Source organism: Capra hircus, chromosome 4 (assembly GCF_001704415.2).
Source record: "Capra hircus breed San Clemente chromosome 4, ASM170441v1, whole genome shotgun sequence".
NCBI lineage: Eukaryota > Metazoa > Chordata > Mammalia > Artiodactyla > Bovidae > Capra > Capra hircus.
In genome coordinates, this window is record NC_030811.1 from 92404578 (window position 1) to 92428636 (window position 24059).

Here is a 24059-nt window from a genome sequence, read left to right on the forward strand (position 1 = left end):
CTGACTCTGCTGCTCCACCTTGCTGGTAACTTGTCCCAGGTGAAGCAGCCTAGAGCTATGACCCTGACTGGCAGTCTTCTCACCACTGGTGCTGATGGTAACAAAGGGTTCTTCATTCCACCGATCCAGCTGTCACTCTGTTGTATCGTCTGCTGCATCAAGAGAGTCTTTAGATCTGATAAATCATGAAGATGTGATGCTGTGCAAGATCCAGTCCCTGATCTAAGTGATCTTTCATACTTATTGGGAAGACAGACACAGGAGGGCCTAGAGGAGCTATCCCACGTTGAAGGTCAGGAACAGTGGCGGTAAGGAGATACCCCTCTTCCAAGGTAAGGAGCAGCGGCTGATCTTTGCTTGAGCAGCTGTGAAGAGATACCCCACGCCCAGAGTAAGAGAAACCTAAGTAAGATGGTAGGTGCTGCAAGAGGGCATCAGAGGGCAGACACAGTGAAACCATACTCACAGAAAACTAGTCAGTCTAATCACACTAGGACCACAGCCTTGTCTAACTCAATGAAACCAAGCCAGGCTTGTGGGACAACCCAAGACGGGCGGGTCATGGTGGAGAGGTCTGACAGAATGTGGTCCACTGGAGAAGGAATGGCAAGCCACTTCATATTCTTGCCTTGAGAACCCCATGAACAGTATGAAAAGGCAAAATGATAGGATACTGAAAGAGGAACTCCCCAAGTCATTAGGTGCCCAATATGCTACTGGAGATCAGTGGAGAAATAACTTCAGAAAGAATGAAGGGATGAAGCCAGCGCAAAAACAATACCCAGTTGTGGATGTGACTGGTGATAGAAGCAAGATCCAATGCTATAAAGAGCAATATTGCATAGGAACCTGGAATGTAAGGTCCATGAATCAAGGCAAATTGGAAGTGGTCAGACAAGAGATGGCAAGGGTGAACGTCAACATTCTAGGAATCAGTGAACTAAAATGGACTGGAATGGGTGAATTTAACTCAGATGACCATTATATCTACTACTGCGGGCAGGAATCCCTCGGAAGAAATGGAGTAGCCATCATGGTCACAAAAGAGTCCGAAAAGCAGTACTTGGATGCAATCTCAAAAACGACAGAATCTCTGTTTGTCTCCAAGGCAAACCATTCAATATCACAGTTATCCAAGTCTATGCCCCAATCAGTAACGCTGAAGAAACTGAAGTTGAACGGTTTTATGAAGACCTATAAGACCTTTTAGAACTAATACCCAAAAGAGATATCCTTTTCATTATAGGGGACTGGAATGCCAAAATAGGAAGTCAAGAAACACCTGGAGTAACAGGCAAATTTGGCCTTGGAATATGGAATGAAGCAGGGCAAAGACTAATAGAGTTTTGCCAAGAAAATGCACTGGTCATAGCAAACACCCTCTTCCAACAACACAAGAGAAGACTCTACACATGGACATCACCAGATGGTCAACACCGAAATCAGATTGATTATATTCTTTGCAGCCAAAGATGGAGAAGCTCTATACAGTCAACAAAAACGAGACCAGGAGCTGACTGTGGCTCAGATCATGAACTCCTTATTACCAGATTCAGACTCAAATTGAAGAAAATAGGGAAAAGAGCTAGACCATTCAGGTATGACCTAAATCAAATCCCTTATGATTATACAGTGGAAGTGAGAAATAGATTTAAGGGCCTAGATCTGATAGATAGGGTGCCTGATGAACTATGGAATGAAGTTCGTGACATTGTACAGGAGACAGCGATCAAGATCATCCCCATGGAAAAGAAATGCAAAAAAGCAAAATGGCTGTCTGGGAAGGCCTTACAAATAGCTGTGAAAAGAAGAGAGGTGAAAAGCAAAAGAGAAAAGGAAAGATATAAGCATCTGAATGCAGAGTTCCAGAGAATAGCAAGAAGAGATAAGAAAGCCTTCTTCAGCGATCAATGCAAAGAAATAGAGGAAAACAACAGACTGGGAAAGACTAGAGATCTCTTTAAAAAAATTAGAGATACCAAGGGAATATTTCATGCAAAGATGGGCTCGATAAAGGACAGAAATGGTATGGACCTAACAGAAGCAGAAGATATTAAGAAGAGGTGGCAAGAATACACAGAAGAACTGTACAAAAAAGATCTTCACGACCCAGATAATCATGATGATGTGATCACTAATCTAGAGCCAGACATCTTGGAATGTGAAGTCAGGTCAGCCTTAGAAAGCATCACTATGAACAAAGCTAGTGGAGGTGATGGAATTCCAGTGGAGCTGTTTCAAATCCTGAAAGATGATGCTGTGAAAGTGCTGCAATCAATATGCCAGCACATTTGGAAAACTCAGCAGTGGCCACAGGACTGGAAAAGGTCAGTTTTCATTCCAATCCCAAGGAAAGGCAATGCAAAAGAATGCTCAAACTACTGCACAATTGCACTGATCTCACATGCTAGTAAAGTAATGCTCAAAATTTTCCAAGCCAGGCTTCAGCAATACATGAACCGTGAACTCCCTGATGTTCAAGATGGGTTTAGAAAAGGCAGAGGAACCAGAGATCAAATTGCCAACATCTGCTGGATCATGGAAAATGCAAGAGAGTTCCAGAAAAACATCTATTTCTGCTTTATTGACTATGCCAAAGCCTTTGACTGTGTGCATCACAATAAACTGTGGAAAATTCTGAAAGAGATGGGAATACCAGTCCACCTGACCTGCCTCTTGAGAAATCTGTATGCAGGTCAGGAAGCAACAGTTAGAACTGGACATGGAACAACAGACTGGTTCCAAATAGGAAAAGGAGTACATCAAGGCTGTATATTGTCACCCTGCTTATTTAACTTATATGCAGAGTTCATCATGAGAAACGCTGGACTGGAAGAAACACAAGCTGGAATCAAGATTGCCGGGAGAAATATCAATAACCTCAGATATGCAGATGACACCACCCTTATGGCAGAAAGTGAAGAGGTGCTAAAAAGCCTCTTGATGAAAGTGAAAGTGGAGAATGAAAAAGTTGGCTTAAAGCTCAGCATTCAGAAAACGAAGATCATGGCATTCGGTCCCATCACTTCATGGGAAATAGATGGGGAAACAGTAGAAACAGTGTCAGACTTTATTTTTGGGGGCTCCAAAATCACTGCAGATGGTGATTGCAGCCATGAAATTAAAAGCGGCTTACTCCTTGGAAGAAAAGTTATGACCAACCTAGATAGCATATTCAAAAGCAGAGACACTACTTTGCCAACAAAGGTCCGTCTAGTCAAGGCTATAGTTTTTCCTGTGTATGGATGTGAGAGTTGCCCTGTGAAGAAGGCTGAGCACCAAAGAATTGATGCGTTTTATCTGTGGTGTTGGAGAAGACTCTTGAGAGTCCCTTGGACTGCAAGGAGATCCAACCAGTCCATTCTGAAGGAGATCAACCGTGGGATTTCTTTGGAAGGAGTGATGCTAAAGCTGAAGCTCCAGTACTATGGCCACCTCATGCGAAGAGTTGACTCATTGGAAAAGACTCTGATGCTGGGATGGATTGGGGGCAGGAGGAGAAGGGGATGACCAAGTATGAGATGGCTGGATGGCATCACGGACTCGATGGATGTGAGTCTGAGTGAACTCCGGGAGATGGTGACGGACAGGGAGGCCTGGTGTGCTGTGATTCACAGGGTCGCAAAGAGTCAGACACGACTGAGCGACTGAACTGAACTGACTGGGAAGACAGACACATAAGCTACCTCTATAACCCAGGAGATTTTTCCATTCTAAGACATGACAGAACCATTGTTAAAAGTTAGCAGATGAGTGGTATGAGAGGCAGGGGGAAAATATTCCAGAAAAAGTTTGAAAACATTGCAAAGACTGGGTGATAAATGAAAGCTTCATACAATACTAGAGCATAAGGTGGGTAAACGTAAGAGGTAGGAAGGAGAGGGTTGTGAGGGATGACATTAATTGAACAGGGGTAGACCCAATGCTCGGAGAAGGCAATGGCACCCCACTCCAGTACTCTTGCCTGGAAAATCCCATGGATGGAGAAGCCTGGTGGGCTGCAGTCCATGGGGTCGCTAAGAGTCGGACACGACTGAGTGACTTCACTTTCACTTTTCCTTTCATGAATTGGAGGAGGAAATGGCAACCCACTCCAGTATTCTTGCCTGAAGAATCCCAAGGACGGGGGAGCCTGGTGGGCTGCCGTCTATGGGGTCTCACAGAGTCGGACATGACTGAAGCAACTTAGCAGCAGCAGCAGCAGACTCAATGCTGCATTTAACACCAAGGTAAAGGATTTGGACCTCATCTTGAGGCCAATGGAGAGGTACTAGGCAGAGAGCTGGCCATGATCAGAATAGTATTTTAGATCATTTTGATTTTGGAATAAAAAATGAATCAAGAATTTTAAGGCAGAGTGCAAACTGTATGCAAGGGATGCTAGTCAGAACACCAATCATTCTGGCTACAGTAGATGGTGGCATGACTTACAGGAAAGGAAGTAGGATAAGGAAGGATATGAGGTGGCTGGGTGTCATCACCGTCTTGATGGACATGAGTTTGAGCAAGGTCCCAGAGTTGGTGATGGACAGGGAAGCCTGGTGTGCTGCAGTTCACGGGGTTGCAAAGAGTCAGACATGGTTGAGCAGCTGAACTGAACTGAACTGAAGGAAAGGTATGGCAAATGGGGGTAGGATTCACAATACACACACACACAATTTGTTTCCTGATTCAAGGTTTCTAAGGACTTTTAAAAATTTCTAACATGGTTTTAATATACCCTGTTATCTTTTACCAGGTACTGGCTCCAGTTTAGAGTTTTATAAAAATTATCTTATTGAAACTCTTCAGCCTAAACAAAACCTTAATCAAAAACATAGTTCCTTCTGACTTTTCCAATGCTAATTTTTATACAGTAGTAAAAAATGCTGTCTTAAATTAGCTTTAATCTTCATTTATATCATATCATTTAAAATTGAGTTAACTTGTTAAATATAATTGATTACAGATTAAGCTTTCCACTGAATAAATATATCCTCAAAATAAATGAACACAGGGAAAATCAAAGCCCTTGATACAGGCAAATCCTGAACAGTCTACTAGAACAGAAGGAAGAAAAGTTTTTTCTTATCTTATATGTTTTATCTATTATTTGGTTACATCTTTATTTGTGCTCAAGTGAACAAAAATGACTGCATTCCACCTCCAACAACTGGTAGGTAAATATGCAAATCAAGGATCAAGAGTTTAACCAAATAATGTGTTTTTTCCTAAACCTTGGAAATTTACTGGTTACAATTTAAATTTTAGCAGCATGTTTTGCTAATTCCGTTTAAGTAAACATTAGGTTAAGAAATTATGCCAGGGCAAGATACACTACTGGGAATATGACACAACTTTTACAGGCTAAGAGTTCCTTTTTGATAAAGTTGAACTTCATCCTGATTTCTTCATCCATTTCTAACAAACCACATTCCCAAATATTACACAGAAAGGAGCAATCATACTGTTCCTCACTATCTCCTGTCATTCTGAGGTCCCCTGATGGCTTTAGAGATAATACTATACATAATCCATCAGATACAAACTATTTGAGCAATTGCAGGCCAGGTCATTAATCAGAATGCAGAATCCATAAATAGAATTGTCTTAATCTGATCCAGTATCCCTTGAGAAATTCAAGATATAAAGTAAGTCACACATAATTACAAAAATCATATTGCCTTTTGGGAGGAAGGTAAAGTTGTCTCAGTACATGTTAGAAGAAAAAATCCAGTGCAAGTTTAGCAGTGAAAGTGTTGGTCATCGCAAAACCTGCTACCTATCTATGTTTCCATATAAGATATCAATAAGCAGCCTAGGACTATTGCTTGATTTGTCTAATTTAATGCCTCAAACTCCAAAAAATCAAAGAACTAGAATAATAGAAGAAAACCATCTTTAAAGTTAGCTATAATTCTTTAAGCATGCACCTTCCATACAATGAAAATAGAATTTATGCTTAAAAGAATACTTGACCTGCATTTCTATACCTGAATCAGAAACATAGTTTCATATGCATACATTTAACTGGGTACAGTTTACCCAATTTCACTCAATAAAAACATCTTGTGGAATTGTAGTACAGTAGCACATTCAGTCGGAGAAGGTGATGGCACCCCACTCCAGTACTCTTGCCTGGAAAATCCTATGGACGGAAGAACCCGGTAGGCTGCAGTCCATGGGGTGGAGAAGAGTTGGACACGACTGAGCGACTTCACTTTCACTTTTCACTTTCATGCATTGGAGAAGGAAATGGCAACCCACTCCAGTGTTCTTGCCTAGAGAATCCCAGGGATGGGGGAGCCTGGTGGGCTGCCGTCTATGGGGTCGCGCAGAGTTGGACACGACTGAAGCGACAGCAGCAGCAGCAGCACATTCAGTATACCGACATGGATGTGATCTACCGATCTTGTTAGAGCCATAATTTTAACCAACTTGTGAACATACTCCGAACTGCACTATCTCACTCTGTCCTCATATTGTTCCCAATACTGTTCTCCATGATTATGTGTTTGATTCCTGAGTGAGTTATTTGCCATATGCTGAGATGAAGAATTAAAGAGAGATATCAGGCACTTGGGAGAGGGGGTGGTTGGAGGCAAGAACTTGAACATATAGAGCAGGGGATCCCACAGGACACCCAGTTCAAGATGTTTGGCAGCTCTTTGGCTGGACAGCTCTGCAACTCTAATCCCAACACTGTCATGCCTAGCTGGAAAGCAAGTATTATAATTAGGTCAAAGAAACCAAGAAAAACTTGGCCACCTTTAGAAAAAAAGCACCATCAACAACAGTTAGTGTATCTCCTGGAGTATGTTCCTCTAGGAAAACTACTTCTTCCATTCCTTAGGGCTTCTATTTACACCTCTCCTTGGCCTCTACAGTGAAATGTCAAGAATACAAAGAATTATTTGATTTTGTCTGAGGATAGAGTTTATTTTAAAGATGCTAACAAATTCAAGTGATAGCAGAGTCTAGTTTCTATAATATAAAATTTCAAACAGCCAGTTTCTGTTCTTCCATCCCTTTGATGGGGCCCAAACTAAACATCTCCACATTCATTACAAAAGACCTCTGTAGAGTACCTTATTATGCATCATTTAAAAAGAGCAGAAGAACACAAATCCAGGAATCCTTTGGAATTTCAGACTGTATAAATAGCCCTTCGGTGAATGACAGCTTAAGCTGTGCTATGCAAAAAGCATGGCAGAGACAATAAATTATGTGAACTGAGTTGGTTTTTCCATATTATTCTAACCCTTGAGCATCACAGGGACAATTTCCCTTTGCTATATTTCTATGCTAAAGTCCAAGGGTAATATTTAGAGTGATTTCCCACGAGCTCTTGTGATGATCTGCATTATTAAAAACGATTATTTCCAACCAGCGGCCATATCTGCCAGCAGCTAGGCAGGCAGGAAGCATTGGGTGAGCTCCTGGCTCCAGAAACACTGCTGTAGATCCCCGGACTAAGTGCCAGAGACTTTTTTCACCTGACTGGAGGGTTTGGAAGCAGTTTTTCTTTGTGTCTGCAATCCGTTTTAACAAAATAGTTTCTGTGTTTAGTTAAAACTAGGATAATGCAGATGAGGCCTTTGAGAAAGGCTGTTTCATCAGCTAAGGATACCTGGCAAATTTAAACAATGTAGGCTTTTTCTCCTTCTTGATTATTTCTCTGGCGAAAATAATATAACTGGTGACACAACTGCCGGTAGACTCTTAGCTTAGTTGTGGCATAATGACATGCAACTGAGATTTATACAGATATTAGGGAAATTAATGTAGTTGTCTAAACATCAGTTAATATCCATCAGTGCCTACATCTCTGTCGTGCCTCTAACACTTTTACACACTTTGTACTTGAAGACTTTCCAAAACACTTCTTACCTGAACCTGGTGTTTGTGCTCTGAGTATAGCTGGTAGAAAACCTCTAAAGGTTGAAAGAAGTGCAGAGAAATTTTCCTCCAGAAAACCATAGCCTCTGAATAATAAGAACACCTTGATGTCAACTGCCCCTTTCCATTTTCTGGCCATTGATCATCTTGACCTGAAACACAACTCCCTTCACTCTCTTTCATAAGGAATCCAAGCACATTTAGTATATTATTTTTGAATTTTTATGGGACTGTGGCTTGGGTTGGGTAGGTAACATCCCACAGCGCACTGGCATTTCACTTGAAAAAAAAAAAGTTTCCCTTCACCAAGTCCTTCCTTCCTGCTGCCAACAGCTCTAAGCAGTCCTCCCACACAGTCTTCAGAACCATTTTCTTTTCCTTCCCCTCTTTGAATGTTACCTTCTTCCTTTCACCAATCCTGCATACGAGTCTCAATCTAGCTTCTCTCCCACCATAGACTTTTTCAAAGGTCTTCTCAGCAAAGCTCAGCATTCCCTACAAAGAAATTCTCCCATCAGCTGTTCAGAAAACTCAGTTTTCATTAGATTAATTTCATTAGATTAATGACAACAATAATGTTCTCAGAAGAAAAGTAAGGAGGAGAGAGCATGCCTCCCATTCTATATCAGAAATCTTCAAAGCAGAAAGAAATCGCACAAACACAGACAGGGTAACATATTATGGAATGGGGAAAGAGGCAAGCATCAGAACCAACCAAAGTCAAAAAGTCACTGATGCCACAAACTGGAGAGCAGAACTGGCCCTCGGGGAGAGTGGCTTTTTGAGGACCTACGCAGGAAGTGTCTTCAAGTTTTCCAATTGCCAACATTTCAGAATGTACATTTTGCTCCCTAAGCTACTACCTCTTCACTCCACATTGATATAGTCATCCCAATAAGGATTTAGACAGTTTCGGTTCCTCTAGAAAACCCCTTTCTTGTTCAGAAAGTAAATATTTGGCACCTTTGCTATTTGCTAAGTCGCTTCAGTCGTGTCCGACTCTGTGTGACCCCATAGATGGCCTCCCACCAGGCTCCCCCATCCCTGGGATTCTCCAGGCAAGAATACTGGAGTGGGTTGCCATTTCCTTTCCCAGTGCCTGAAACTGTCGAGTCGGACTCTTGGCGACCTCATGGACTGCAGCCTACCAGGCTCCTCCATCCGTGGGATTTTCCAGGCAAGAATACTGGAGTGGGGTGCCAATGGCATCTTTAGGAAAAGCAAATTTCATGTCGACTGAATAGTGCCTAGGCTTATCTGAGAAAAATCTTTAATTAGAGACCAAACTATGTAAGGCTACATACACACAAATATACATACATATAATATTATATATAATATGTATTATAATTGTAAACTATTACTCTTTAAGCATTTCAATGTATAGTATGATCACAATATTTTTTTCCTTCCTTCTTTTTCATTATCTCCCTCCTTCTGAACCACTGTCCTCCCTTCCATGTACATCATAAATAACATTAATTTCTATTAATGTCAATCAGTATTAATTTATGTCAATCAGTATTAATTTTTGAGAATTTCATCTCCAAGTTCTAAATATTTATGATTCACCCAGAAACTACTAATCAAGTTCATAACTGATTCGTCTCTCCCATTTCTCATCCCCAGTAGGGCTAAGAAGTGCCATTCAGAGAGAATGATGCCTGCTAAAAGCATGGCTATGCCAGAGCACGTGAAAGGATAGTGGATATGGGCTACTGGGGCCCTTAGCATTTTCCTTCAAGATGTACATGGAGGGTAGGATGGAAGTGAGAGGCACAGACATTAAACTTTTTGGATGTGGATAGTAAAGGAGAAGAAAGTGCATTAGGCTTGTTTTGCTTAATTACTGCAGGGAGCAAAAGAAGGAAGGAAAGAATGAGAGAAAGTTGGGCAGCCATCAAAGGATAGTTGTTTAAAAGTTCCTCCCTTCTCTTTCTGTTTCTACCAGCCAGTAGAAAACTGCCAGCCTTGCCTTCAATTTAGCTCTACTACAATGGCTTCCCTGGTGGCCCAGAGGGCAAAGCATCTGCCTGGAATGCGGGAGACCCGGGTTCGATCCCTGGATCGGGAGGATGCCCTGGAGAAGGAAATGGCAACCCACTCCAGTTACTCTTCCCTGGAGAATCCCATGGATGGAGGAGACTGGTAGGCTACAGTCCATGGGGTCACAAAGAGTCGGACACGACTGAGTGACTTCACTCACTCACACTACGGATAGCATGTAAGTTCCGTTCAGAGAAGTCTCTCTGTGCAGAGTCACTATTATTTCAGAGAAACAAAGAGGTGAATTCAGAGAAACAAAGAGGTGAAGGATAGAGTAGCTAAACAGAGTCAAACAAGAGGAAATGGATGGCAAGAAACAAATAAGCGAAGAACTACATACCGGATTTCAAAAGCAGTAGGTTTACTTGGGCATGCAACTAACAGTTTGGGAAATTTGAATTCAAATGTCCATAGAATTTTGGAGTTATAAGTTATTTCAGAGATCGCAAAATACAACCACTCCCTTTTACTCTTACATAAAGAAACTAGAGTCCACAGAGATGGAAACATTTGTCCAGTCATACATGTAATAACGGTGATTAGTTTGGAACTTAAACCCAGGTCACCTGAAAGAATGGTGGACTTTTGGGAAGAGCTTAGTGCCAGATATAAATATTGTCATATGCTATAGTCAGAGTCATAGGTAATTGTGTACAAGGCATTTATCAGTCAACTGACAGTATTATTAGGATCACTAATTACTCAAAAACTATCCTTAGATTTTCAATAGAAATAAAAGTAAGTAAGAAGAGAGTAAGATATCAGTCACTTTACTTTGACTCATTTTCATCTGTTTCATATTTTCAAAGAAAAATAAAGGACTCTAAAACCATGCAAGTCAGTATTCTGATCTCTAAATGATAGATATTAATGATTTTAAAAAATCAAATAGTTTGCATCTCAGACATCTTCATGATTTTATTATTTCTTTTAAAATCTCAAGTTCCAGCAAACTGACATGCCACATTTTTTAAAAATTCTGCCCTGGGCAAGTTACTCACCTTCTTGTGAAGATCAGATGAGGTATTTTATGCAGAAATGTTTAGCCTGCCATCTGGTATATAATCACAAATGTGTTAGCTCTTTTTATCAGTAGTCAATTTTTTTTTAAATGAAAGGAATAAAAGGAGAAATATCACCTATTTCAGAGAAAATATAGGATTTGGCTACAAGCATCAGTTCACTGTGAGTAACAGCTGGTCTCTTTACAGGCCTTTAGGATACTGATTACATAAAATATATATATATATAGGAAGAGGAAAAGGGTAAAACTTTCAAAGTTCACCAGTTGTAGCCTACAGCATTTCACTCAAGCTCATTAGGAAGTTTACATTTATAATGTAATCTCTTTGAAATAGATTTGATTTTTTTAGTAAGTATCTTGTAAATTAGAACTTTCCCAGGGGGCTAACCTAATACAAGTTGTTCCAGAGGTGAAATTCCTTCTGATCAAATATCTGAGAGCAGAAGAATAATGGTTTACTGAGATTGTAGCATACTGGTTTATGTAATTAGGAGTGAATATCGGAATACCAGGGGCAGCATTAGCAATTAATAAGACCCTTGCCTTCGGAACTGCATTTAGTAAAAGAAATACATTTAACCTACATAAAAGGACTGTGCAAATTAGCAGTACAGTGTCTCAGCACAGCTGTTGGAAAGTATTTCCATATGGCTTTATAGTACACTTTTATTTTACCTTGGAGATTAAAAAGGCTTTTTTTAAAAATACTATTTCCTAAAGGTTCTGTGCTACACAAAAAAGTACCAGTACCTCCATACATTTGGGGGAAATTGGCTCATGTATGAAGGTTAAGTTTACACGCTTACCTTTTCCTACTACCTCACCTAGTCAGGGTGCCTATGAATGAAGTCATACTTCCATCAAGCTAAGTAGTTCAGAAGTAAATTAAATTCTTCCCAACAATGCATGCAGGGACACTAGCTGTGTAACAGACCCATGCAGGAACGAAAGAAAAAAGCTAATACAGAGTTTTTTCTTCGTTCGGCTTGGTATGAAAGTAAGGCCCTGAGGATAGTATAAGGAGTTAATGCAACGGTGACAAGCACATTGCCTGGCACCGGGGTGACACCCAATCCATGATGGACGAATCAATCAATACATTTTATAACGTCATTAGGGTTGTATGAGTTTGCTCTTATCTGTAAGGGATTTCTCAGTCCACAAGACCAGATTCTATTCAGAGAAGACTGATGAGGAAAATGCTAGATAGTGTCTCAGAAGAATCCTGCCACTAAAGGGAGTTGGACAGATTTGCAGTCAGTAAGGTAAATGCACAATGAGGTGGTTATTTTTCTGAGCAACTCGAAGAGTGGAAAACTTGTTTTCCATGTGATAAAGACAGTTTGCTAAGTAATAGGAAAAAAAAAATCAATTAAAGGTGACCCTTTTTTTTTTTTTTTTTTTAAGACATTCAGGTATGGTGGTTCAGACAGTAAAGAGTCTGCCTGCAATGTGGGATAGCCAGGTTCAATCCCTGGGTCGGGAAGAACCCCTGGAGAAGGGAATGGCAATCCACTCCAGTATTCTTGCCTGGAAAATCCCATGGATGGAGGAGCCTGGCAGGTTACAGTCCAAGGGGTCAAAAAGAGTCAGACACACCACAACACATACATGGACACAAACTGCTAAAATGGGAAAAAGTCCTTTATATTGTGTAAGATGAGTCTTCCAACCTTTTCCTTTAAAAAGACTAGCTAGTAAATATCTTCCGTTTTTAGGGCCACATTTGGCCTCTGTCACTGCTGCTCTAGGTTATCCTCCTCGGCTACCATCACCTGTTCCTCCTCCTCCTCTTCTTCCCTCTTCTCTTTCTCTTTTTCTCCTTTTCCTTCTTTTTACAGCCCTTTAAAATTTTAAAAACCATCCTCTGTTCATGGTCTGCACAAACACAGACCATGGGCCAGTTTTGATCTAAGCCATAGTCGGCTGGCCTCTGGTGTGTAGGTTCATTGCTGGTGTTCTCTTTCTTTCTTTGCACAAATCACATCCATGATGGATTGAGTGAAATTTTCCAGTTCTGGTTTTTTTTTTTTCAGCTCTGAACTTCACCTTTAAATAAATCATCTAAAATGCAAAGCAGTATAAATGCAGAATTTGCAAACATTTTTGTGATTTTTTTTTATTGTTACAGCTTCCTCACTCACACCTTATGTTTTAGTATCTTATTAGAGTTACTCAACTTATACAGTCTTTCCAAAGCCTCCAGTCTTCCGAGATATCTGTTACTTTTGAAATTCGTATTTCAAAGATTTACCCAGTGTTCACTAAAATTACAATAATAACCAAAGCAGGAATAAACAAGTTAGAAACAAACATAATGTCTCTTGGGAAACACCAAATTCAGTTGGTAGGAGTAGTGTGGTTGCAAGCCTTCTAGCTATAAGCCTTCAGCATACCCTCCTCATTGCTAAGTATGTTTTAGGAAGGGAATCAAAGTGTTGGTAACTTTGTGATTCAGTTTAAATGTAGGGCCATACAGAAAGCTTTCGTGGAGTCTCCCTCCCCGCCTACTCCTTTCCCCACTGTGTCCACAAGTCCATTCTCTACATCTGTGTTTCCATTCCTTCCCTACAAATAAGTACATCAGTACCATTTTTCTAGATTCCATATGTATGCCTTAATACATGATATTTGCTTTTCTCTTTCTGACTTACTTCACTCTGTATAACAGACTCTAGGTTCAGCTATCTCACTACCACTGGCTCAAATTTTCTTTTTATGACTGAGTAATATTCCATCATAGATATGCACCCCACATCTTCTTCATCTGTTCATCTGTCAATGGACATCTAGGTTGCTTCTGTATCATGGCTTTTGTAAAGAGTGTTGAAATGACCATCGGGGTACATGTGTCTTTTAGAACTGTTGTACAGCAGAATCCAATACAATATTGTAAAGCAATTTTTTTCCAATTAAAAAGTAATTTTTAAAAATGCTTTTGTGGAAATGCTTGGGCACTATGCCCAAAACTTAAAGTATGTCAAATGGTCCAAGAGATTTCCACAGTAGAATAAGAATATCTGACATATATTGAACACTTAATTCAAACCTAGTACTTTTACATGTATTATCTTATTTAATCCTTGTTATAATACTATGATGTAAGTACAAGGACTAACATCCTATTTCTAATATTTAGTAGATATATGACCTTAGCCAAATTGCTTAGTTTCCTTATCACTTCACTGAGTAAAAGCATTTACATAATACAACTTCTGTATATTCCTTTGGCAAATAAGTATTAAGTTACACCTACTATCTGGTAGGCACTGAGTATATAGCAGTGTTTAAACTAAAGATCATTCTCAAAGTGTGGTCACTCACTCAATGGCATCAATAATACCTGGACCATGTCAGAAATGCATATTTGGGGGCTCCATTCCAGGTTTACCCAATAAGAAACTGTAGAGTTTGCCCTTGGCAACCTATGTTTTACCAACCCCTCAGATGACTGTGATGTGTGCTAAAGCTTAAGAATCACTGGTTTAGAATGTAAGGTCCTATACTTATGGAACTTACGTTACAGTATACTGTTGTGAGCATTTCCACTGCTATTAGAAGTAACAGTATTATAATTATGTAGTAGGGCAATACTGTAGAACTGCTTTCATGAGACATAAATAACTTCTATCTGTACTTACATTATGAATATGGCATAATCATAAGATGACTCTGAAGGCAAATTAAAAAAAATAGTTTTACAAATTTCAGAGAAGAAAAAGTCATTAAAGGGTAGGACAGGTAACATAAAAGATCCCTCTAAGACTGCCCTTGAGAGGAGATTGTGTGCTTTGCATACTAAGACTTCCCTAGTGGCTCAGACAGTAAATCATCTGCCTACAATGTGGGAGACCTGAGTTCTACCCTTGGGTAGGGAAGATCCCCTGGAGAAGAAAATGGCAACCTACTCCAGTACTTTTGCTTGGGAAATCCCATGGACGGAGGAGCCTGGTAGGCTACAGTCCACAGGGTTGCAGAGTCAGACAAAACTGAGCCACTTCACTTCGCTTCAAGACTGCCCTTGAGAGGAGGCTGTGTGCTCTGCATACCTAATTAGCTGCACCTAACCATGTAGAAAGACAAGCCTAGCAGTGGCAGATTTTACAATTCTGTCAAGAGAAGCTAGAAATCTGGAGTTTTCTATGAAACATTCTGGGTTTTAAGTATTTAAACCTAATTCAGATTGTGGATTCAACCAAAGAGGTCTGCAGCCACATTTGGCTGTAGGATTGTTCACTTGCAGCTTCTGATTTTGCTAATTCGTCTTCATTTTGCATGCACACAAGTGAGAGCCAAGAAGAGCTCAGCAAGGTATGTAAGTTCACAATTCAACAAGGAATAGGAACTACCATTTCTGACTCTTTTTTCACTATCCCAGAGTTTGGTTTAGCTTTCTTCTTATTCTAAAACACTTTAACTTAAATTGTTAGATTAACAAAGAGAAGGGGCAGAGATGAAAGTTATATATGAAATGAGAAATTGCTGCATACAGTAGGATTTAATAAACACTTATTGAATTTAAATCCCAGAATGCATTAGAGGCTTTCAAAACTCTCATATTTCAAATCTTCAGGTTCACAGAGAAGTGTAATGGTTTGGGTTTTTTTGTTTGTTTTTTCTTTTAATATACCAACTTGATCTGATTTTTTTAAAGGAGTTTCAGTTTTGCAGAGAAAAATTCAGATGGTTTCCTATTGTCTCTGAATATTTTCACCCATCTTTATTCCTTTTCTTTGTCCCTGCTTGATCAGATCTTAAATTATAAGACTGTAGGAATTTTGATTTGTAAATGTTACGCTTGCCTGCAAACAAGAGGAGGCCACTTCATTTGCACAAAAGATTTGAAAGCCCAGCAGATCTGCACAAGGCCAGATCCCATATGAGGCACCTCACATTGCACCCAATATGGCATTTCCAGGCCCCAAGTGAAGTTAAAGTTAGCCATACTATACACCATCATTCAAACTTGTTTAGATTTTTTCTTTTGATTCATGCCTTTGCTGCATTTTGTACATCCTCCTGACCATTCTTAGCAGCTGTAACAACACTTGTGGTATTACCAGTAATTTGCAACTTATCAAACATGATTGAACCTTGTTCTTTTGTGTAAACGAAACAGAACTCTTTGGTTGGCTTTCTTTATACTTTGGACATAGTGTAAAGGAAACGGAGACTGTATTTGCATGCCAGACAATGAAACATAACTCACAGTGTATACATGCCTTTGACATTGTAATTACTAGCTGTTGTTTAGATTCCATGTATGGTCACTGGCTTTGGCTATGTTGAAATCAGCTGTATCAACATTTAATCAAAGTCTTATAGATTTTGGTTGTATATTTTTCTAATGTCAAAATAGAAATGCTGAGACTAAAAAATAGGTTGGAAGGGATAGAAATGTGTGTGCAATACATTGCAAAAATAATGAACATTCACGGCATAATAAATGAAGTCCATTCTGAATTTGTCAGTAATGAAATCAAACATCAGATGGAGCCCATTTAGAATTAGGATTACTTTTCTAGCATTTCAGCAACTTCTAATTAATTGTACTTCAGTTTATATTCAAAATAACCCCTATGCAACATATTTTGTTGAAGTATTTTCTGATATAAGGTGAAACATTAAAAAGAAAATAATAGTCAAATTTCTTTCCTGGAAAATATGTAATATATAAATCTTGGAAATCATATACATAATAAACACCCAACACCGTATCTTTTAGCACTATATAATATGGTGATATTCAACAACATGACCAGTACCATCTTGTTTCTGAAGAGTGAGACAAATTTCTATAGATTTACACATGGGATTGCTGAAGTTTCACAAACAAGATTTTTTTTTTCTTTTTGGTGACAGTAGTGGTTGTGGGGGAGGATGAGAACAATGATTTGTGATGCCAAATCCAGGCCTTTTGCGCTATGCTTTTGAAGGAAACTTTCAGAATAACAGTTCTCTCTACTCTTTACTTGTGTCCCTTCTTGATTAGGTATACCCATAAAATTTAAGGCTATAGAACCATATGCCCAAAACAAAATATGAACACGTCAGTTGTTTCATACACTATATGATGCTATGTTAAGCAATATCTTTCATATTTACAGAATCTAAGGACTCTTTAATAATGTATAAAAATTGTGGTATAAATGTAATGCATGTGGGATCTTTCTTTATTCATTCAACAATTATCATGTACCTGTGATGAGCAAAGCACTGGAGTAGTCTCTACAGGACTTTTAAAGATAAGTAAGCATGAATTCTATCTTCCATGAATTTTTAATCCCACAACAAATAGCAATTATCCAACAAAGAAAGCAAGGCATACTGGAATATAAATCATGTGGAAGTTCAGAAGGGAGAGCAATCACTTCCAGCCACAATGATCAAGGACATCTTCACGGAGAGTGATACTGAGGAACAGAGTTGAAACATACAATGTTAAAGAGATTAACACTCATATTCCCTCCAGAAGCTGGGCTTCAAATTTGAAGTTCAAGAGATGGAGTCCATGAGTCCAGATATAAGATCTGAAACTAGAAACATTATTTAAGACTAGATGAACATATGGGAAATTAGAAGATGAAACAAAAGATGGTACAAAAGAGAAAATGAGAGGCTGTTGCAATGATTTTAGACAGAAAGGAACAAAAACAGGCAGGGCAGTTGATGTGTGAATAAAGAATGGATCTGAGAGATAGCGGTACAAGTAACAAAAGAAGCTAGGAAAATTAAGATGATTAAGTTTTCAAACTTGAATGACTTAAGGATTATAAAGAAGCAAATTGTTAGGAAAGATTAATGAGTTTGAAGGGAGGCATGTAAAAAAAATTTTTTTAACTGGTCATCATGATCAACTAGAATTTGGGAAAAAGAATAGAGCCACAGACACAGATTCACAAAGTGGCTGCCCATTGGTTAAGGATATTACCAAAGAGTTACTGGGACTCAAGGAGAAAATCTTGATTAAAAGGTGAATGGTCCAAGACCTTTTATCATTGAATCAGCCAGACCCAGAGAAAGAAATAGGAGACTATTATTTAGAAGTCACGAGAAGAGATTTTTAAGAGAAGCTTGCTTCAGTATTAAAATTTTTAGAGAATACAGGAAGAATGTGGACTAAAATTGAATTTGATGGTCAAGGAATTATTGAAAAATCTTTGTAAGATTGCTTACAAATTTTTTTCTTGAATTCCTAGACAGATATCAATGGAAGAACAGCTATAGAAAAACAGAAATAGTAAATATATGATTATAGATATTTTAAAGATAATTATATAGTGGAAAGACAAAGAAGAATATTTTCCCATTCCCATTAACATGCCTGAAATACCCACTTTAAGAATCAATAATTATAATCTAAAATCTGGTTGTTGTAGAACTAGACAACAGTCTCCAATAAGGAATAAGCCAATGCGTCTAAAAGAGATTATAAAATAAAAAGTACAATTAAAATATATTACTTACTACTACTATTACCATCCACACAGTAAACTGACCCATAACGCAAACTTTTCACTTAGCCTGTTTTCTAATCTCAAATTCAGGTAAATGGATTTTAAAAGTAACCCTTAAAACTCTGGTTAAAAATCAGCAGATTAAACTCAGATGAGTCAAATACACTTTAATTGTAAAAACATTAAAATAGGTCATAAAGAATTTGTATAAAACTGGAAATGTTGATTTTTTTTTTAAATTAACATAAGCAAGTTAGTCCTTAGGTTGAAAAAAGGGATTCTTTAGAGAGACAAATGGTATAGAGGAACATGTGTTGGAATAAAGCCAGGGAAGAAGAAAAACAAGCAACCAAGGGGCACTATCAGAAATCACACATTTGGACAAACAGTTTCTTCTCCTGATAAAATATGAAAGGAAAGCATGCTGGCGCAGGGAATTTGGACATGGACATTGAAGTCTTATAATTATATGTGTATACGAAAAGGTGGGATTTGGGGTTTAATAGAAATACAATTCTATGTAAGAGCAAGGAATCTATATCACAGCAACTCAAAAAAGTCAGATCCCTTGGTAACATTTAAAAATATTAAATATCACAATTCTATATTAAGTATAAAGTATAGCCAGCTTTTGTACTTTGAAATACATATGAATAATGTTAATCATATGATACTTAGCCAAAAACCACTATCTGGGGCTACTGTAGACTGGTTTTTGTGCTGGCAAAGCTCCTCAAAGCAAGGGAGCAATTTAACAAAAAGTTTGACTTATTATTCAGTCTTAATTTTTAGATTGACTTTTTCTTAACCAAGTTTACCAGTGGTTTCTAAATACAGATACAAATCCAAATGTAGAAAATATTAACATAAAATACATTAATATATTAATCCACCTAACAAGATGCTAAATACCTACATTTTTCACAAACAAATTTACAACTGCTCCATGTAATTTGAATGGAACTTCAGCTGTCAATAGGTAGAGATTAAAGAGTCAGTATATGAGGCAAAATGGAATGGCTAGACACCCCCTTTGGGAGAGGATTTGAAACATGACTTCTTAACTTTCAAGGATATTTAAAAACTTACTACTCTGTTTTTTGAAAATGGAAAATGATTTTTCAAATCTACAATGCTCCCCTTGTAATAGCTAACCTTTTCTAAAGAGGACTTCTTTATAGGATAAAAGCGTCTCTTTTTTTGTTGGTTTTAATCAGAACACATGGGGTGTTTTGAGATAATGACAGGAGTTTCTCTTGTTAAAGAAATTCAAAGGCAGACACAGAGCTGCACTGGTGACTGTTACTCAAAGACATAAGAAGACATTTTGTGGGGAAAGCACTGTAACAGCCCTTGAAGTATTTTTGAATGATGGCAAAAGTCAGCACTCTGTCTTTTTATCTAGGAGAGAAAAGAAGGGAAAAAAGAAGATGAAGAAGAGTGACAAGTGACAAGTAACATCACCCAGATCACCCTTTGAGGAGAGATAACACTGAGTTGAAATTGTTTTTGCCAGAGAAATTCCTGACATCTAGAAGTAAGGGAGTTTGGGTCTCTAACTATACCCTCACAGGAAAAAAAAAAAAAAAGTTTACTTATTTTGAAAATCATAAATTCACCACATAGTATTGATACTTACCATATGCCAGGCAAGCTCAGGAATATAACAATAAACAAAATACAGAAATCCCTAATCTCATTTCACTTACATTTTAATTGAAGGACAGAGACAATAACCAAAATAACTAGATAAAAGTTTGAGTGTCAAAAATATAATGAAGAACACTATGTCAAAAAAAAAAAAAAGATAGGGAAATAAGTCTTAATAGAGAGTATCTGAGGGAAATGAAGGGAGTCAAGTAAATATGTGGGACATAGTCTTGGCAAACTGAACTAAAAGTACAAATGTTCCATGACAAGAATGTGATTGGCAGGTTCATGACAAAGTAAAGAGGCCAAGGCTATTGAGTGAGCAAAAAAGAGAGAAGCAGGGGACAAAGTCATAGATATGGTGTGTAGTTACTTATGATCCATTAGAAACACTGGCTTTTACTCTAAGCAAGAGGGGAAGTTACTGAAATCTGTATAAAGTACCATGATATTCTATTAGAATCACTGGCTGCTGCAGTGAAAAATAGCAAAGGGTGAGAAGAACAGGGACACCCATTATGAGACTATTACAATAATCCAGGTGAGAGATGATGGTGAGTCGGACAAGGATGGTGGCTGTAGAAATGAAGAAATATGGTTGGATTCCAGATGTATTTTTACAGCAAGTGTTGACAATATGCTTTTATGGATTAGATGGGGGCTGTGAAAGAAGAATAGGGAATGACTCCAAGCTTTCTGGTCTGAGCAACTGTAAAAAGATGAAATTACCATTCACTGAGATGAATAAGATGGAAGTATATGATTTGGGGTGAGGGAGAAAGTCAGCAATTTAGTTGTATGTACATTAAGTTTGATATCAAACTGTATATCAAAATGCAGACAGTACAGGAACAGTTGGCTTAAGACTCCAGAGTTCATAGGACAGGGGTGAAGATTCAACTCTTAAAGCCATCATAATGTGTGTGGTACTAGAAACCATGATACACTAAGGGGTTGAGTGTAGACAAAGAAAGGAAGAGGATCCATGTTTAGAGGCCAAGTAGATGAGAAGGAAAAAGTAAAAGGGAGTGGGAGAAAATGGCTGGAGTACTGGAAGACAGACAAGAGTGTGGCTCTTAGATACCAAGGGGTGAATATGTTACAAAAGAAGGGAGTGTTCATCTGTGTAAACGGCCACTGACAAGTTCAGTATAGATAATGGCCATAGCAGTCTGTATTGCGGAGGTCACTGGTGGCCTCATAAGAGCAATTTCAGGGGAAGGGTGGGGATGAAAGCCCAGTTACAGCAGCTCAATCGAGGATGGAAGGAGAATTCTGGAGGAAAAAATGTAGACAGGTCTTTCAAGGACATTAGCAGTCAAGGGAAGGCAAGAAATGTGTGCACATGGAGGGGCGAGTAGAGTCAAGAAAGTTCCGTTATTTTATTTGAAGATGAAAGACATGGGAACATGTTTGTATACTGATGGGGAAAATCTAGGGCAGTGGCCAAATTTGATGATGTATGAGTGAGAAAGAGGTGCTGCCCTGATGTTCTGAAGTCGATGACAGAAGTAGGAATACGGGGCACAACCGAAGAGTTTGGCCTTTGTCAAGAGCATAACAATTCATCTGATGACACAAGAACAAAGCAGCTTACTAAGGCCGACACAAGCTAGGATATGATGCAGTGACAGAAGAAATGGGTGTCCTCTTCCCCCAGATCTTATTGTCTTAGTAGAAAGAAAGTGGTCTTCAGCTAAGACTGGAATGGGAGAAAAGGTGTTGGAAGTTTAAGCAGAGAGGAAAGGGCATGGGTAGTCTTCTGACAGTGTGCAAATGCAAATAAGGAAATAATTACTGTGATTCACTGAGGATTGGATTGGGTTTAGTGATCAAAAAATTATTGTGTGACTATCTATCTTTTGTCTTACTTCCCACCATACTCAGCTGTTCGGTGCATTCAAACAATTGACAGAGAGTTAAACTAAACTTTAAATGTTCAAGGGACTTAAAATATTTACTGTACTTTTATTTTTCAGTTGCACCATCATTTGAAAGTGTATATATATGAAATGTTCTTGATGAACATTAATTTCATCTTGATAAAATGTGCTTGGTGAGTTATTGCAATTCTATACGGTTTTTAGGCTATAGTTGGATTTGCCTAAGTAAACCGATTTAAATTGTTTCATAATGTAGTATGTCTTAAAACCAGGGCTGGCAACTTTTTTTTTCTGTTAAGGGCTAGATAATAATATTTTAGGCTTTGTAGGCCATGTGGCCTTTGTCATAATTAGCAAGGCATAAGGTTACTGTAACAGTTACTCAACTCTGTTGTTGAGTAAAGTCTAAAGCGGCTATGGATAGCATGCACATGAAAGGGTGTGGCTATGTTCTAATAAAGCTCTATTTACCAAAAAGGTGGCAGGCAAAAAATCACAGCCCTGAGGTTGCCAACCTCTCTTTTAAACTATTGTAATATAGCTCACTTAAATCTTCTATGAAAGCAGTTGACATGTATTCAATAGCTGTTAATAAAATATTTACATAAAATTTGTGAAAGCATCCTCAAGTGTGTCCAGCATAAACTAACCTATTTATAACATTCCTTTTCAATGGAACATGTGGTTTGAATCCTTAATACTCAAGAATAGGCCACATTTCAGTAGCATCATCACTAGCTGGGAATTTCTTAGAATCATGGGTTCACCTCTGACCTACTGAACCAGAGTCTGTGTTTCAAAAAGAGCCTTATGTGTTTTATACACACATTAAAGTTTGAGAAGCACTGGTTCAGAAGCTAATACTAGGATTTTCCACGTGTGAAATCAAGTAATTTATAACAAATATCATAAGGATAACAAAACCCAAAATAACACGAGGCAGAAGGGAGGGAGAAGGAAAATCATTTCCCTATCAAATGTCCATAAAATGACGAAGGGATGAATAAAATTAGAATATCCATACAATGGAATAATATTCAGCCAATAGATGAACATTGAAAACATTATCCCTAGTGAAAGAAGCCAGTCACAAAAGGCCACATAGTTTAGATTCTACTTATATGAAATGTTCAGAATAGAGACAGCAAGTAGACTAATGGCTTCCAGAAGGGAGAAAGGGGAGTGACTGCTAGTGGGTAGAGGGTTTCTCTATTGGATGATGAGCATATTCTGGATTAGACAGTGGTAAAGTTTGCACAGCTCTGTGAATATTAAAAAGCACTGAATTGTACACTTTAAATGGTGGGTTTTATAGTATGTGAACTATATTTTAGAAGCCAAAAAGAGTGGAAAACAAAGGCAATGATTTTTAAAAAGTGATGGAAGCTATTTACCAGAGCATTTGTGTGCCAATGGGGTTTAAAGAGTTCAAGGGTTTTGGTAAGAAGAGATAATGAGATACTGCAGTTCCTACTAAAATGAATAAAATAAGTATCTCTAATTAGAATGACTTTTTATTTAAACTTCAGGTGGGTTAGACTGGAAGGATGAAAACCGTTAGATAAATTGTTTTTCTAGTTTACCCATGGTAATCTACTTCAAGTTACATTGGCAGGAAGGTTAGCTGGCTACTAAGTGATAGAGAGAGAGAGAAAGGGAGGGAGAGAGGGCAGGAGAAATGAAGGGAGGGAAGTGATTTGGGCAGAGGGGATTTTGTTGTGGTAGTTACACTGGATGAAACTTGAGTATCTTCCTATATTAACTAACACCCTAGTTAGTTACCACCAACTCCATAACACCACATAACACCACACCCCAAAACCACAGACCGCCTTCAGGTTTTCCCTCCCTGTCATCCTAACAGTCTTAGGCCCAACCACATAATGTGAACTGGAAGATCTGGATTGTTTGTCTGGGTTCCAAAAGGAATCCCAACTGTTGGGAGTCAGTAATAACACAAACAGGGCGATGATGGAGTGAGTCACACTAGGGAAAACATAGGCTCAGGCTGAATCTAGGTTACAACTTGCAGATGTGCTCTAAAACCCACTCACAGGGAAGATCTCCATTTATTTACAGCCTTTTATCTGTAACTTAACACCCAGTCACTTGTAGTCACAA